We start from the raw sequence: 16,481 nt of genomic DNA on the forward strand, positions 1-16,481 counted from the left end.
TTGTTGTTTTGGTTTGTGAGGGGTTTTTTTGTTTGCTTTTTTTTCAGAACAGCATGAAATTACATTTCCAGTAGACACCATCCAAGAGTTTTAACAGAGCAGTGGAGAGGACACATGACTTTTAAAATATTTTCATGGAGACTTAAATTGTATAAAGATTGGCAAGAACTTAAGGTTGATAGATTGGTCTTACTTTATTAACAGGCTGTGGCTGGTTGGTTCAGGCTTTTCAGGTCTTGCTTAAATTCACTAAATTCACATTCATTACTAATGTGGCTGCCATCCTTTAGTTTTTCAGTTGCACCATAAATAATTTGTTTCATGCGTGTGTACTGTTTTCAGTAAATTGACTGATGTGGGCATTGAGTTATGTAATAATGAAGAACTTGAAACTATAATTAGTTTTAATCTACTGTGCTATCAAAATAATCTGTAAGTCAACACACTTTTCTCTGAGTTACTGTTCTACATTGCGTTTAATAATCATAATTCATAATTGTTAAATTTTTAATACTTCAGTGTTTCATGTTTAATGTTTTCATTCTCTGTAAATAGATCAGTATTAGCTGAAGTTACCTTCTTGTCTGAATGTAATGATTTACAATCTACTTCAGTTTTAGGAGTTTTGGCAAAAATTACACCTTCTCCTAGATAAAATTTGGGGGGGAAGATAACTGATTATTTCAGGTTAGTATGAAATTATTCCCCATTGTCACCAGCTGTGTTACAATTTATTTTACATGTACTAGTGGTACACCATAAACTACACAGTGGCCCACAAATAAACTTTAAAAATCCATGCCTCTATTTTTATCATCAGTAATGCCTGCTAGTGGGCTGTCACTTAACTTCTGCCTAGCTGTAAATAAAATTATTTTTCAGCCATATATTGCTTCCTCCAACTTGCTATGAAAATCTTTAGCCTGAGAGAGATTTTTCTCTTGAGGAATCTCTGTGGCATTGTGGTTTGCTATGAAGGCGAGGGCAGATTCTTGCTCCATTTGTAAACCTTTGCTAAAACAGCTTGCTAAGTAGTTTTGGAGGAATTTGTTTGCCTGCTTCCTGTTTGCTTTTGAGCTGGCATGCTTAGCACTCTTGCTGGACATGTTATGTAGAATAATTGGGGAGGGGGGAAAGAGAAGAAAAAAAAGTGTGTCGTGTAGCATGGAATTTGGTAGACTTGATAAAGGAACAGACCTAAGACTCTGCCGATTTCCCTGGACACTCCTCAAGTACAAACATTTTTGTAGCCTTCACTGCCCAAGGCAAGCTGGAAAGAATTGCCACCCCTTCTAGTTAAAAGCCACTCGCACAGTAAACAAAACAGTCACTAAACAATTTGCTGCCCTTAATATTTTGCTGCCCTGCGTGACCCCTTGTCCCGCCTGTGTGGCACAGCTGTGCCTGCAGCAGCGTCACTGCAAAACTCAGGGTGGCAGCATTTGGGTGGCATTTGATGTGGTGTTCCTGAGCCCCGTGTTTGTGGGTCAGAGCATGAATTCCTCATCTGAGCAGAGTGAGAGGCTCCCCTCACCTAGAAAGACAGGTTTGTAGCAATTCTGGGAGGAGCAGAAACTGCTTGTGTGTAGGCTCAGATGGTGCTTTCCCTGTGCGGTGTGAAATCACCCAGCTCAACTGTGGCACCAGTGACGGGGGATCCTCCTCACCTCTTATCTCTCCACCTCCATCTGCAGGGAAACTCCTCCTGTTTGACCAGGGAGTGATGTTCCTTGGGGTTACCCACCAAAGCAGCATTAATAGTGGTGGGAATAGGCTGGTTCCCTCCTTTATTGGATGGTTTTATTTACCTTAGATCATGTTTTACAGTAGCTGCATTTGAAGCCCTGAAAAAGTTTGGGTGTTGTTTTTATTTGAATTTGCTATCTGTGGTAGCAAAAGGAAATAGTCCAACGATTACTGTATCTGCATGATATTTATGAGCAGATGAGAAATGCAGACTTGGCTATTGGTCCAGTAAATGTAGTAAAATACTATATCAGGAAACCTAAATGCACCTTATAAAAACTTGGTAAATTTAATTTTGGGAAACAGTTAATAATTAAAAACACAGCATTAAGCAGTATCAAAATGGTGTTTAGTTCTGATGAGCCAGTTCTCTATTCAAAGTTATATATATTTGTTGACCAGGCCTTCCAAATGTGTTTCAGACTCAGATGAAAAAAATAAAGGACAAAGCCACCTTTTTTACTTTAGTAAAAAGAAGTCTCAAATCTCAGCCTTCTGCAGCTGATGGCCACAGCGAAGAAAGTATCAAATATTACCAAATACTTAAAAAATGAAATGTGACTGAGCAGATGTTCTTAGGAAAATATACATCCTTTCCATTCTCATCTAGAGAAATTAGATAGCTTTTTTGATCTTAAACATCAAGTTTTTCCTTCAGATCACTGAGAATTACAGGTTTACCTGTGCTTTTGACCTGATGAGATTACAAAGACAGAATGGTTCTCTTTGACAAGAGAGGAAACATTGACAGGAATCATACTAATTTTTTTTTCTGTATAAAACAACAAAGATTTTGGTACATAGTTTAAGTAGTGACAGATTTTCAGGACAGTGTTTTGAGTGTAGTGTTGTGTTCCCTTATTCTTTTTTTAATTATTTCAGTATGACTTTAAAATTTTTCTTCACAGACTTTTGTGCTGATTTCTGATTCCTTTGTGGAAGTCCGTGGAATTTAGGTCTTGCCTGATTTTTAGAATTAATTTAAGAATTGTTTCTGGGTTTTTTTGTAAATACAGCATGAATTGTGTTTGTTCTTCATTCATCATTAGACAACAGCATCTCTAGTTGTGATGGGGAGAATGCACTTGACAGAACAGTGGAAAGAAGTGATGTGTCCAGTGTTGTTGTCCCCTAAAACACTGTGAGTTAAGCTTTCTCAGGTGAGGGACATGCTTTTGCTTAAGACATTACTGTTTGTTTTGGCTCTGCCACCCTGCATCAAGATTTTGGAAAGACTTTTCTTCTTCTCTCTCTTTTTTTTCCATTTGGGAAAATGATAGAACAAAGCACCTGCATGGCAATAGTACTGCCCTGAAAAACATTGACACATTTTATGGCAAGCACCTCTCAAAGATACGTAGTTGAAAAATGTGAAGGCAGAGAATGGGGTTGTGTCATGTGTGAGAAGGTAGGATAAGAAAAGGCATGGTGGAGTCAAGCTGTATTAAGGATATTAATTAATACCAAAGTAAGTTAACATTGCAACACTTGGCAAAACAGTGCAGAAATCAGTTAGATCTGGAGGTATACAACTGTAAAAACAGAGTTATATAGCATAGAGATACATGACTCAGTTGAATGTGATTTGAAGACAGATTGAATGCAGTTACTGATTTTTATCATGGGGACTTGTTGAGAATAGCACACATAAATCACAGTTCTGTGACTAAAATTTCACATCTCAAGTTCGTCTTTGTTACCTTGGTCCTCAAAGAAAAATTTACATTTTATATTGGAGACATACAGCAATAAAGGAGTTAAGGAAAACCATGTAGATTGGTTATACAATTTGTTTTGAAAAATCTGTAAGTTATGACTATAATGTACAAAATGCCAACAGATGTACATTAAAAGTGACCTCTCTGCATTTATTATAAAACAAAAAAAACCCCACACTGTAGTGAAATTTATAAATTTTTAACTTCTAATAAGTAACAGCAGCCATGTGATGTTGTGAGCCAAAAATTGTGTTAATTTTCTCCAAATGCCTTTCTCCATACCCAGAGTACCGTATGTATTTCATTTGTGGGATCATGTGTGTGTTCCTTGATATTGTTTTTAATTTATGACACTACTAAGCATGAATCTATTAAGACCTTCACATGAATGTTATTATTTTATGACATCATAGTATGTTGGCTTTTGTAACATCCTTAAGTTACATACGCAATACCACAAGGATTATTGAAAAATGGACCGGACCTCAAAACGAAGTTCAACTTTCAATGGCTCTTTGCTTTCCCTTGGCAGCATATCAAAGCAAAGTAATAACATTTCAGTGCCAGTATTTTAAAATGTAGCTCAGATGTTTATTGTAAGGTCAGATCTGTTCCGTTTCACTTGCTGCTTCCTCCTGCTGTGGGAGAGGTTGCTTTTAGTTTGCAGAAATCCCTTTCTCATCAAAAGGTGAGCATTAGCAACCATGATCTTGAGCCCTGAGAGGCAATTCAAAATAGCACATCACTCATTTACTGTAGGCATTGCCTAACTTAATAAAAGTGGTTCTGGACTACGAGTGCTCAGTGGAGATGGGCAGATCAAATTGATTATATTGCTTGCTAACCTGTCTGATTACCTCATCAAAGTGTTACACCAGCCATGCAGACTCCTTGCACTGGCAGGAAGGTCTGCAGCACAGGGACTGTGAGCAGCCCATCCAAATAAAGATGAAAACGTGATGCCACATGTTCTGGATAGTGCCTTTTGGACAAGTACTGAGCCTGTGTTTACAGGCTCTCAGGCTGTGTTTCTTGGGAGCCTTCTCCTGAGGATAACTGAATTCCTCACCTTTACTTTAAAATGGGGTGGGGTGATGTTAATATGAATCTATCTTCCCGTTACAATGTGTACCTTTTAATAGAAAGTACAAAGTAGTGGAGAATACCTGCATGAAAATTATGTGAAGTGAATAGAACCCATTTAGCTTTGGGGGCTATTTTTTTTTTATTTTCAGCGTGTGCACGTGCGAGAAGATGGTTTGTTTTGTAGCTTTTTTGTGTTGGGTTAGTTTGTGGTTTTTGGGGTGGGTTTTTGTTTTGGTAGTTTTTTTCTTGCTTTGTTTGGTGTAGTTTTGTTTGTTGTTTAGATATGTGTTTTAGAAAATTAAAAAACAAACAAACACTAGTGAAATAGGTCCTAAAATACTGCTGCAGCGACTTCAGTCCTTGCCTATGGATGCAGACTGGCCACACCTGCATGCAGTCAGTTCCCTCAGAGAGGAGAGGAGAGAGCAGTTTTCTATCTGCTGCTGACAAACATCAGACTCCCAGCATCTGATGACAGATTGCTATTTCATGCTCTGCAGTTTTGTTTCAACAGAAACTCAGTAAGCTGTTTCACTGAATGTGTTCTCCCTGTTGGTGACACTATTGCATTTATGGACCAAAAGCATATTCACATGCATGCAAAGACACATCTGGAGTATAGTATTGGAGGGGAACTGTACATCATGACCAAGAAAGGAAAGAATTTTGCCATGAGTAACTTTAACAGTCTTTTAGATAGATCATGAATCTGCTTATATTAGCCATCAAAGTAACAGCATTTCAGTGATCTTTGCACAATATGTTCATGGTAATGCTTTTCCTAAGGAAAAATATCTCTGGATCAGCAGTCATTACTGTAGAACACATTGGATAGTATTTCTGAAGTATACAGCAAGCATAGCGTGGCTTTCTTTATTCCCTTTGCAAGCTGGCATTGTTTTTTGGAAGAGGAAGTGAAAAGAGATGTTTGTTCTCTTGAGTGAATGCCACAGGTGTCTTTTTGAGGAATTCAAACATTTGAGGAAAATTGAGAGGAATACAGATGGCAGTTGAAATAGCCATTGAAATGTTAAAATGTTTATTACAATGGGGCTTTTCCATTCAGATTCCTTTTGGAAATGAGTATTTAGTATTCTGGTAAGCAAAGCAAGGAGTGCCTTTCTATTGGAATAAAACAGTATTTGGGTTTCTACAGGAAGATTTAGTTCCATTTTTGTGATGGATTGCTTCTGCAAGTTACTGGGTGTTTCCATTGTTCAGGTATTTGTATTATTTTTGATTCATGTAAATGTTAGGAGTTACCAATTTTCATCTTGTACCTAGGACTCACAGTCAGGGATCAGTCCTGTTATACAAATTACTGTAGGAATAATCCCCAGACACTTGGGATGCAGTCTGGGCATTTGGAGGGTGTTGCTGTATAATCTTTACTAAGAAACTCGGAAAGTTGTGACTAATAATTGAAAAATCAAGACTGCGTAGAGTGCAATAGCTCAGTGCTTCTCAGCAAAACAGGCTTGACTCAGACAGTAATAGGTTAATTGCCACATCCAGAAATGAATCCTAATGATTCCCTCTAGGAGCCATTATCACATGTGGGGTTTTCACTGAGATATTTATAACTGTAATCTTTGGTCTCAAAGCTCATGTAACTGTTCAATCCAGCAAAGGGGTTCAGAAAGGTAATACCCTGCTCTCATCCTTAGGCTTTGCTAAAAGTAGAATTTTCAGTTCTTGTTCAATCAGTCAAGCCGCTGCTATTTTCAGGCATTATTCCAATCTAACACAATTTGAATGTCAAGTGTCTTGTATTTTGTGCTCACAAGGCCCACAGGAAAGTCTAGACACACACACACACACAAAAAAAAAGTTGCATTTATCATACAAAGAGTATCTTCAAATATATCAGAAGATCCATTCTTTTTCTTCTCTGTTCTTCTGTGACTAGACTGAATCCTTATTGTACAACAAGAGTCTGTTCAGTCAGGTCTGTCTCTTCTCTTTCCACCTGGAATAAATTGCATAAATTTGCACAGCATTGCTTTGGCATAGAATCCCGAAATACGTCTTAATTTTGCAGTACTGAAAGTTCCCTCTTGAATGAAGTCTGTCTGTATTTCTCTCATTTGTCTGCAAATTGTATCCAAGGATTTATTTTTTTCCCCCTTCCTATATTAATCCTGGTACCATGTTGTGCTGCTGTCATGCTTGTCTTCATTTTGCGAAGAAAACGTTTTTTTAATCAGTGTTTTTTTCCTGGTGTAATGCCTCTTTTATTTCTGTCAATTCTATTACTGTCAATTTGAATTTGAGGGGATTATCTGAGCCTTGTAATTTTGTAATCCCCAGACAAGACGTTCAAAGAATGGTAAAAGATCTTGAAGGAAAGTAGCATCACTTAAATTTTGACTTACCCTGTGTAACATGTACACAGGTGACCTCTTGTTGGTCATTTTAATGAGTTTGCACTGTATGGTGCAAACATGAAGCAAGAGTGCTACTTCTTGCAGCCAGTGTTTGCCTAATTTACCTAGAGTCAGATAGGCCTTACATGAAATCAAAAAATCATTTGAAAAGACTCAAGTCTGAGGGTCCATATCTGCAGCGTAAACACAAAAAGTCCAAATTTCTCCTACTCTTTCGTTTTCCTTTTGTGCTGTGGATACTTGCTGGCCTTGCAAAGATGGATGGTTTTCATCTCATTGAGAAAACAGTTTAGGTAGTCAACCAAAAAGATAAAGATAACTAATAATCATTTGTGAGTGTTCACTAAGAGCCAGTCACTAGAAAGTATTCCAGCACTAAATGTTTTTCTGAACATTGTACTTATTTTAGCACATGCGGAAAAATACGTAATGTATGTACTAATTACTCTTTGCTCCCTTGAATGGACTGATGACGGCATTAAAGTTTCCCTCTGATGTTGCAGTGTTTTAGGTGATCTTCCATAGTGAGCAGTGTCAGGTAATTTCCTACATATTTCTAATTAAATCTGATTCTAATGCTAGTGGTTCTTCACTTATTTTTAAGGCATCTGGACATCACATATGTTGGATCGAGGGGGAATATGAGGCGTATTCAGAGAGATGCTGTAACAAGATTTAATGAACAACCCAAATAATAATCTTACAATACGTGAAATCAGGCATTTTCCTGATAGTTCTCTTGATATTTCCCCCTCTTTAATGATAATCAGTTAATTAGCATGTCACCTGTGCTGGTTTAAATGTTGAGAGCAATACACAGAGGGAGTGAATACCCATTTAGGTGTTACTTTCACCCACATAATACTCCCTCATAATAGGATAGACATACAACTTTTTGAGTCCTCTGCTTTGTTATGGGCAGCACTACTGTGGCCTGGCTGTGAAATACTCTGTACTAGCCTGCACCAGTCGCCAAGAGGATTTTCTGAATTTTAAGGTCAGATACCTGTTTTTAAGAATAATAATGATGAAAACCTGGGGTCTGACTAGATACTATTAAGCTACCATGCCAACTGGTTTTCTGCCTGAGGCCTACTGGACGTGATCCAGTGATACTGGAATCCGTGGGATTTATGATTTTTATTGTTATCTAACCACATCAGTGTAAATACTGCTGGGCTGTCTCTGCTGTCTCTTCCACCCCCTTTGGCAACTGGCAGGTTTCTTGCCCTTGTTTAATGCAAAAGCAGTGTTCAAGCAGGGTGTTTTTTCACCGTTTCTCATTTGCTGAGGAAATGAGCATCTCTGTGTTAAAGGGGGGTTCTGCTCTGGGATCAGCTGCGCCTGCTGTTTGCTGTGGTTATGCTGGGGCAGTCGTGTCCATGTCCAGCTCCCTTGGCTGGAAGGTTCTCCAGGATCCCCCCAGAGGACAGCAGCTTTTGTCTTTTAGCAAAGAAGTGGTGCACAGAGCTGCCACAGTAACTAGAGTATGACTAGGGACCTTTTAAAAGTCACAAAGAATAATTGCTGGTTTGGAAAATTAGATTGTAGCATGCCCAGAGGAGTGACATGTGGGAGAGTGACAAAAGCCACCAATGTCAGGCAGACCAGACAGAGGAAGGAAGGAAGCAGAGGAAAATCTGTACTGGTGTCTGTGGAGGGTCATTGCATTCAAATGTGTGCTGGTTTGTGAAGCTGAAAAGCAAGTTTAGGGAGAGTTGTCCCCTTTCCTCTTGAAGCATCCACAGCCACATGGGAGGGACTGCAAAGTGTCATCTCAAGAAACAGGTGGTGTCCTGGGGTACGCAGCAGAATACAAAACATTAGGTGTACCACATGTGCTTCAAGATTTTTTTTGATGGTAGGCAGGATTGTTGAGAGGAGTGCTGCCATTTTGTCAGTGCTGGGCATTTTTGTTTGATGCAATGTGAATAGAACACTCAGTTCTGCCTGAGCAGTCCTGTAATTTAATGAGAAAAATCCCTAATTTTATTTTACTGTATTTCTTTTCATGGTAAGAAGCAACACATTGGCTAAAAGTGATATATGCTTTTCTCCTGTGTTCTCTTGTTGTTCCTAAACCCCTTTTTTAGTGCAGGGGCTTAAGCCACTATTTAAAGCTGCTGACCAGTTGAATTTATAAAATAGATCATCAGCTCATTTGAAGGTAGGCACCCATTTGATATTTCAGCAAGTTCTGGCTTTTTTATGGAAACTCTCAGAGCCTACATGTTTAGTTTGTTAATTTGTTTCTTTTTGTAAGGCGGCCTCGGATGATCTTTCTGCCTAGGTGTGCTCCAAGCCTAAACTGTAGCCTGAAATGAGCAATGCTTGGACACCTCAGCACCTCTGTCAGGAGCACAGCTGAAAGAGGGGGCAAGAACAATGGGAGCATCAGGGAATAAAGTAAGTTTAGAGAAACTAGAAAACACAACACCTGGAAAGGCAGGGAGAAGGAACAATAAAGAAGAAAGAGAGAAGAGGCAGGAAAAAAACTTGAAACCTGAAGCCTAAAAGGACTTCAGGCCGAGAACAGTTAGCATAGAGTACATATAAAAGCATCTATTCTCTGTTCTCACTTTCCTTTTTGCTAGAGAGGGAAAAAGAAAAAAACAAGAGCTAACTTCCTTGGCATTTTCTAAAGATAGAATAAAAGGCAAAGCAGCTTATCCAGTTTTTTACTAGATATTTAAGTCATTACTTTAGCACAAAACCTGCCCTTTAATTGCTGCACCATAATTGTAGGTATTTGTTTCTTACACTGCTTAAGGTCACATAAAAATGAATAGAGGTAAAAGCAGGTTTGTGTTAAGTGCCTCAATTTTGAAACCATTTTCTGCTAGCTATCTGTAGAGACAGTACTTTCCCTTTAGTCTCCTGGTTTGACTGTTCAGTAGATACATACTTTAATTACCAAATTGGATTTTAGCAGGTGTAGTCAGTTGATGCATTATGGGTATAAGAGATTAGTGTTTAATCCTTCTTTTTATTACTGTGAAGAATGGTATACTTGGGAAAGTCTTAAAGGTGCACTGTGTACTCCAGAGTACAGAAATGACATTTATTACTGAGTTTTCTTTCAGCTAGCATCATTTAGAAAAAAAGCTGGTGCAGAACTCTGCAGGGGCCTATAGGCTCATCTATAGTGAAACTGCCTTAAACAATACAGAGTGAAGGAAAATGGAAAGAAACCTTTTTGTGTCTTAAAACAAAAGCAGTTGTCAAAATACAAGTACTTTCCCTCTTGAAGATGATTATTCTCCTTTTCTACATTTTTTTTTTCTAAAATAAAGACAAAAGGGGTGTGTGAAAGCACAGATCTTTGTGCCAGTGAGTGGTAGAGGCAAGGACTGAAAAGGGTCAGTGAATCAGATATAATTTGGACTCTGTTTGAGATACCAGTCCTGTGTTTTGCTGATGGCTGGTATTCCCATCCTGAAAAGCTGCAGAGGCATTGCTATCGAATAGAAAGAACATTATCCCCATTTTCATTCTGGCATGCCTGTTACGACTTTGTTCTGTAAACAAAGAGGATTATGGGAACTGGAAACTAGATGGCATTTTATTAAAGAACTGTGTGAGTCTTTCCCTGTGAATGCAAGAATTAGTCAGTCTGGTGATAGCTACCTGTGAAGGAAAATACTTTAAAAATAGACCTTAATGTTTGGATTATTATGGTTCATAAGGAGGTAGTCCTCATGAATGTAGGAAGGAGCTGTAATATTTCCCAGTTCTACCTTGCAACAAAATACTTTAAAAGGAAAACTTTCACAGTAATGGTACAAATTAAGAATGAGAAAGAATATGTTGCAGAAATAAAGGAGCAGGAGATTTATGTCCAGTGTTCTTCTGTCATGTAGACTGCCAGATTGCTTTGAAATACATTATTTTAGGAAACATACCTATTTATCTATCTAGAACTAGCGGTCCCCGGGAGTGGGGCAGGAGAGAGAATTGCATAGTTGAATCATAGTTGGTAACCAGTACAAATTATTTCTACCGGCATAACATACAACTTCTATAAAAGACTTAGGGTTTTTATACAGTAGACTACTTAACATCCTAATTCCCCAGAGTGAAGTCATAGTACTAGGTTTTACCTTATGTCTGCTGCAGATAACTCGAACTGCTTTCAATTAATGAAAAAAGTGTACAGTATGAATTAACCCTAATTCTTGCAAATCACTTTTCCTTTTAATTATTGTTTTCCTAACTGAACGGACAATTAAACAAACAGTTCAGCATGGAAAAGTAGGAAGTTAAGCTGCTATTAGTCAGATCATGAAACACCTAAAATTGGTAAATAGCTTAAATACATCCTCAGTTTTACCTCAGCTGAAACCTTCTGATACGACACTTCTTCGCCGCTTGAGAGCTTCATAACCAGGCTTACCCATGGAGCCAGGTTGTAAAGATGTTGAAGACAAATGCATATAGGATTTAGAAGCAAATGGCCATATTTGGCCCTTTGAAGTGGCAAAACTCCAGTTGGGCTTGCGTGACCTGCTGAAGCAGCCCTCCACGTGGGCTGGGGTGACAGAACACAGTGCTTAGCACAGGGCACAGGTTTTCAGAAGCAATTATTGAATTAGCAGGCTTTGGTAAGTAGCTGTCTTTTGACAGCCAGCTTTCAAGTGTCACAGCTTGATTACTCAAGCAAGGCTCGAAATGAGTAGTGCCGTGAGATTTTTGGATGGTCTGGAGTATGGGAGAAACTACCAGGTCGTAAATATAAAAGCAGGGAAGAAAAAAGGATTATAAAAGACGAGAAGAACCTTTTAGAAACAATGCTGGTGTATGGAAATATCAACTAAAGGATATAATGACAAATGGAATTACAATACAGGTAGGGAAATGCCATTGCCTAAAATAACCTGGTTATATTTCATATTTATTTTGACTCAGTAATTTCCATAGCTAATTTTTGCAGTTTACAGGTGCAAACAACATTTTTTTCTGGCTGGTATAGACAACCCATATATCAGAAAATCAAATATTTAATAATATTTCAAGCTGGTTTCAGGAAGTTCTAAAATCAGACCAAATTTAAGATGGTGATGGAAAAGGCAAATTAGAATGTACTTTAGTTCTTTGTGATTATAACAGTTTGCCAGGATGTCTCATCCAGTTCTTTTGAATGTCATCTATAATTATAGTAAAGGATGTCTCATAGGCATTACACATGCCACTCCAACAAACCATGAACTGAAATATGAGCATGTGCCCTATGTCAGTAGGACTGACAGATCATCTTACAAATACAGAAGTAACCAGTATGAATAAATTACTAATTTATAAAGTAAAAAGGGGGGGGTGGAAGGGGCCATTATATGGGGTTTCTAGTGTAGTTTTCTCCTGCTTTGCTCTCTGAGAAGTAAAGACTTGTTAAATTCAGAGTGTTCTTGGAGAGTGTTCAGATATTAAGTATGCAGATAGCTAGACAGTTCAAGCAGAATGTTTCCATATAGTTTCTCAATCTGTCAAAGGTAAAAGTGGTATCTAGTACGTGGTTGTACCTGAGATACTTTCTTATTCTATCTATTTTGTGTGTTGCAAAATGATCCCAAGTGGATTAAATAGCTATAGGTTTTCTGTTTTGTGATGCACACTCTTTTAACTGTGTTGCTGAAGTACATGTAGTGTTAGCACTTGGCATTTATTGCAATTTTCCATGATGTCTACTGTGAGCCTTTGCCTTGAGGTTGATGCTTAGGCATTGAGAAGAGCATTCAAGAGGAGCAGCGTTCCAGCAAATTCACAGAAGGAAGCACACTAGTGTGCTTGGATGCATGCAGATGTTATCTAGATGTGAATTGAAAATTTTCTAAGTGCGGGAAATCCAGAAGGCAAGCTCAGTCTCATAGTCAAAACAAGTAATGAAAACTCCGTATCAATATTCTATGTTGCACATGAATATAATATGTTCATGAAATATTGTACAATGAGCTATATTATTAACATCAGTTTTTTTCCTCGGTCTTTGTTTGGATCAAGTAATTCTGATATTATTTGCCTAGGACAAAAAGAGCAGAAGCAGGTTGTCAAAGAGTACAAACCAACATGAGTGTCTGTATTTTACAGATACTATGAATCATTCATCTCATTAGACCTGAGCATGAGTGGTGGTGATCTCCAGTGCACTTTAAATGAATTTGCATGTCTAGTTCTTAACGTTTGGTACACTACACATGTATGCATATGTTGTAATTACTTCCATGTGAGAGTGTTAAATTGAAAGCTTCCTTTAATATCATGGAGCTGTTGACTTTCATTTTACAGTGTTGAGTTAGAGTGTTGTCGTCTCAGAGGTCCTCTTTTATTTTTTATTTAATAGAATATACTTGCCTTGGGTTTAAGACAAAACAAGACTCAGATTAGGATAATAATGGTCTTTTGTCATAGGTTATAATATTTAGTAATAATCATATGCTAACACTAAATACAATTTTTCTTCTTTTTAAAGACACTACTTTTATAAACCCTTTTGTACAGCCTTATTTTGAGCCTGTGAACTGAGTGCACAGTTTACTCCCATGTTGCATATTACTGCTTTATATGACCAAAAGTATTGTCTTTAAAATTGAAACAGTTATCTTTGAGTTTGATGGAATACTTCCTAGGGCTTTCAAATAATATACTTCTGAAAAGCAGATACTTTCAGAAGATGCACAGGATACTCAAAAATACTTAAAAATCCATAAATTATTTTTATAGATTATGGTACTCTTATCATTCATTCAGAGTGTTATTAAAAAGCAGTAAAATCAGATGCTTGATAACTCTTTCTGTTGCATATAGAGTGACTAAGATTCTGAAGAGCATATCTATTTAACCTTTTTTTAAGTGGAAAAAAAATCTGAGATTGATCTGTCAACATAAAGTGACTTGTGGAAAGCATACCTCCCTTTCCTGTGGTTTTTAGAAAAGAACATGGTTGCATAAGCAGTCATTATTCACAGTAAAAAAAAAATCTCCTGTAGCATTTTTGCAAAAAAAAAATCTTTGCCTAAAAACCTACTGTCAGAAATCACTCTTTGTTCATACTAGTTGAGCACTGAAAAATGAAGCAAAGTGATGTAAATCGAATTTACAAGACTGATAACCATGTGTTTGGGGGGAGAGTAGCTACTGCACAACCTGTACTCTGTCAAGGGAATTTAATTATAGATGGTTATACTTGACCATAATTCGTTAATGTGTGCTCCTTGCAAAGGGAGAATAATTCTCACATTGACAATTTTATATGTTTTTACCAGGATACTGTCAGAGGAAGGGATTTTCATTGAATTTCATAATACAGAGTCGCCCAGGGGAAGAATATCAATGAAGTGGCTAGCAGGGTGGGGTTTTTTGTTTTATTTTTGTGCTGCTGGAGTCTATATGTAAGGAGATGAGGGAAAGAAATCTTCTTTTATATGAATTTGAATATCTAAAATACGATTTTTTTCTGTTACTGTGCAATAGTTAGGAAATATTTTTTCATAAAATATTGTTATGATCTCTTGGTCTTTCAGACCATAACAACAAACATTCATTTTAGCTTTCACCTTTTTGAGAAACAGTAATGATCAAAGTTTAGATTAATCTTCATTCTCTTTCCAACTATTGTACTTTTCAGAGGTAAGTCTGAGAAGAGCCAGAGGTAGAGCTGGCTTTGCTGTTTGTCCTGTTGGTCAAGACACTTTTAATGAAAAGTGGATTTTGAAAGCAGCTGTAGTTGAGAGTTTAGCAGAGGCACAGAGCTGTGGGTTATGTTGCTGGCTGGTGGGAGGTTTTTTTGTTGTTGTTTTTTGTCTTTTTTTGACTTAGGTGAACTGTTTCTGAGAGATTTGTTTGGGAACAGTGGTGGCATTTCAGGAATGCCCAGCTTCCTCCATGGTTGGGGTCTGGGTCATCTGTGCTTCTGTAACCAAGTACAAATAGCACTGTTTAACAGTCTAGTCATTAAATTCTTACATCATTAAGTGTAGTGACTTTGGAGTAACTTCTTGGGCATCGTTTTATTTTTGTGCTGGGCAATATGGTCTACCCAGCTCTGAATTCCAGTTTAGAATTACAGAATTTCAGAATTAGGACTACAGTAAGTATGTCTACATACTGGAGTAATTGCTTTAAGTAGTAGTTTTATATTCTTGGCTTAGAGTCATGTATGTTCTCATTTGGCTGTTGCATTTTAGCAGTTTCGCAGTGAACTGACTCAAGCTGCAAGGCCCATGTTGAAAAGAGCAGGAGGTCAATGGGATGGTTCACATCTGGGAACTGGATCTTCTGCTTGTCAGTTTTCTCCTCCCATGTGAAGAGCAAACCAGAGGTCTTCAAATTCTGCAGACCTGTAGCCTGTAGATTATAGGGAAGTAATTGTACCTGATAAAGTAGGTAGGAATTGCTTAAGTATATGAAAACTTACATGAGAGGCTGAGTATGAGAATTTTAGAAAAGCATTCTCTCTGCTTATGAGGAAGACCAGAGGCAAGCTCTCCAAGGAGGATCACAGGAGCAGCCCTGCTGGTGAGGTTTGAGCCTTTTACCCAGGCAGATTTGTTGTTTCAGGGCTCAGTGCTTTGTGGACATGGCATGCTCTTCTCCCCAAGGTGAGGCTGGCCTTCCACAGGAAAAGACCTTCGAACTCTGGGATCTGTCTGGAAAGAGCAGTATCCCTGCCCAGTTGAGCAAGATTAAAATTAAGAAGGTTGATGCTGTTAAGAGTCGTGTGCTGTGCTTTGTCTCCTTTTATTATTGGATGGACCCTTTTAAATTACAGTCTTTTCTGTCAGGAGAGGGCAGATGGGGGATTCTGGATGACTGAAAGGGTGCAGTAAGAAAAGAAATTTAGTCTGTCATCTGAACATCAGTTTGGTCCTTAAAGTTCAAATACAAAAAAGTACGATTCTTCTTGGTACCTTCCTGAAAACAGTGCATTACAGAAGAAAGCATATGATGCATGACATTTAGTAGTGATTTTTCTGGAGAGGGACCTTTAGGTTTTGAAGCTAAATAGTTTGTGCATGGTTTAGCACAATATAAAAAGTGCAATAACTGAAATGAGGCAGAAAGCCTCATTTCATCTTCATCTTCACGATGTGAATTTCAGCACAACCTTCATAATGGTATTTTGCACTTCTATTGCCCATACAATCAAAATATTTCATAATGCTTTGGAAACGAGAGCGATCATTGGTTATAAAAGCACACTTTCATTTTTTTTACTTACTGTTATTTGCTGTAACCCAGAAGATAAGTGATGGTGAAAAGAATTGGGTAGAGAAGGCAGTAACCTGTTACCAGTTCTGTTTTGTGCACAACACATCAGTTTTACTGACTTGTTGTTCCAGTGTGTGTCTTTCAGGCACAACAAAAGGAAGGAGGGAGGGAGGGAATTAAGAAAGAATATGTAATTCCTTAGTAGATAAAGGGACATATGTGGTACATAATACAGCTTTAAAAAACAACAACAAAAACAACAAACAAGCACAAAAACCAAAACAAAAACTCAAGGTCTCTAACTTAGATTTTCTCTGTGAGGTATTTATTGCCTCCTCCATCT

General features: G+C 37.8%; 1 protein-coding gene across 1 annotated transcript in view; it reads left to right on the forward strand.

Annotated features, from left to right (window-relative positions):
- CDH2 (cadherin 2) overlaps positions 1-16,481 on the forward strand; it is a 114,493-nt gene that overhangs the window by 59,053 nt on the left and 38,959 nt on the right. The gene's annotated exons all lie outside the window — the stretch shown is intronic.

The sequence above is a fragment of the Prinia subflava genome, chromosome 1 (genome assembly GCF_021018805.1).
Source record: "Prinia subflava isolate CZ2003 ecotype Zambia chromosome 1, Cam_Psub_1.2, whole genome shotgun sequence".
Taxonomy (NCBI): Eukaryota; Metazoa; Chordata; class Aves; order Passeriformes; family Cisticolidae; genus Prinia; species Prinia subflava.